General features: G+C 44.8%; 1 pseudogene; it reads left to right on the top strand.

Annotated features, from left to right (window-relative positions):
- Positions 1–769: 769 nt before the first annotated feature.
- On the top strand, positions 770–1542 carry LOC118703630 (annotated as a pseudogene).
- Positions 1543–1811: the final 269 nt, after the last annotated feature.

Genomic DNA, 1811 nt, shown 5'->3' with positions numbered 1-1811 from the left:
TCTGTCTTTCTCTCTCTCTCCCTCTCTCTCTTCTATTCTCTGTGAAATCAATAAAAATATACTTTAAAAAACAACAACAAACAGGCAAGCACACTGCTTTTCCTTGCATTTGAACTAACGTTAAAATATCAAGCGAATATGTCTAAGAAAGGAACATTTTATTTTATTTTTTAAATATATTTTTATCGATTTCAAAGAGGAGGGAAGAAGGAGAGAGAGAGAAAAACATCAATGATGAGAAAGAATCACTGATGGGCTGCCTCAGCGCCTTTGACTAGAATCTAAACAGGAGACCCTTCAGCAGAAAGGAAAATTTTAAGAAAAATGTTAGTTATCTTCTCAAATGTAATTAATCATGATTGTCACAGAAAAAGGGCTAAAAATAAAGTAGTGGTTGGATAGCGGTCACTCAACCCAGGTGTATTTAAATAGGAAGCTGCATGGCAGGCAACTGAACTGTTTAAAATCTCCATGGGAGGGGGCGGGGGAGGCAGCATGCAGGAGCACAGGCATGCGGGGGGCGGGGCGAGCACGCACCAGCGAATGGGCGCGGGGAGCGGGGCTAAGGGCGGGGCCGCGCCTTCCCTCCATTGTGTGTGATTGGCTGGCGAGCGGCGGGGGGCGTGGCCGCAGGTGCAGAGAGGGGGAATAATCTTGGTGTCAACTATCTTTCTCTTGTGTTCCCAGGGCGCTGCCACCCCCCTGGCTCTCCCAAAGCCTGCGCGCCACCGCCTCCAGCTTTCCTGAGCTCCAGCCGAAGAAGGGGGGAGGGGGGTACGTGAAGTCTCCGTACCATGCCTCGTACCAAGAAGACTGCCTGCAAATTGACCCGGGGCAAAGCCCCGAGGAAGCAGCTGGCTACCAAAGCCGCTCGGAAGAGGGCGCCCTCCACTGGAGGGGTGAAGAAACATCGCTACAGGCCCGGTACCGTGGCACTTCAGGAAATTAGATGGTATCAGAAGTCCACTGAACTTCTGATTCCCAAACTTCCCTTCCTGCGTCTGGTGTGAGAAATCGCTCAGGATGTGAGAGAAATCGCTCAGGACTTCACAACAGACCTGCCCTTCCAAAGTGCAGCGATCGGTGCTTTGCAGGAGGCAAGTGAGGCCTATCTGGTGGGCCTTTTTGAAGACACCAACCTGTGTGCTATCCATGCCAAACGTGTAACAATTATGCCAAAAGACGTCCAGCTAGCACGCCGCATACGTGGAAAACATGCTTAAGAATCCACTATGATGGAAAACATTTCATTCTTTTAAAAAATTTCTCTTCCTGTTATTGGTAGTTCTGAACGTTAGGTTGTTTTTGTTTTTGTTTTTGTTTTTTTCCATGGGGTCAAAAGGTACCTAAGTATATGATTGCAAGTTGAAAATAGGGGACAGAAATCAAGTATTGTCAGTTTTTCCATTTTTATTTGTGTGTGAATTTTTTTAATATAAAAGCGGGGACATAACGCATTAATGCAAGTCAAATGTTTCAGTGAACAAGTTTCAGCAGTTCAACTTTATAACAATATAAATAAACCTGTTAAATTTTTCTGGATAATGCCAGCATTTGGATTTTTTAAAAACAAGTAAATTTCTTATTGATGGAAACTAAAATATAAAATAAAATTTAGAAAAATCTCCATGGGAAACCACACATATGGGGGTCCCACAATAATGTGAGATATGCTTCTGTGAACCCTACCAGGTTCCCATCGTAAATGTGAGCAGCAATCCTCTCAGGTTTCCTGAAGAAGGAGGGGAAAGGAACTGTTTTGAACTATACAAGAGCCTTTTTCTGCTTAACCAGGCTGGCTTCTGGGGAAA

Source organism: Pipistrellus kuhlii, unplaced genomic scaffold, assembly GCF_014108245.1.
Source record: "Pipistrellus kuhlii isolate mPipKuh1 unplaced genomic scaffold, mPipKuh1.p scaffold_m20_p_4, whole genome shotgun sequence".
NCBI classification, from domain to species: Eukaryota; Metazoa; Chordata; class Mammalia; order Chiroptera; family Vespertilionidae; genus Pipistrellus; species Pipistrellus kuhlii.
Note: the sequence above shows the minus strand (reverse complement) of the source record. Positions and strands in the feature narration are given on the sequence as shown.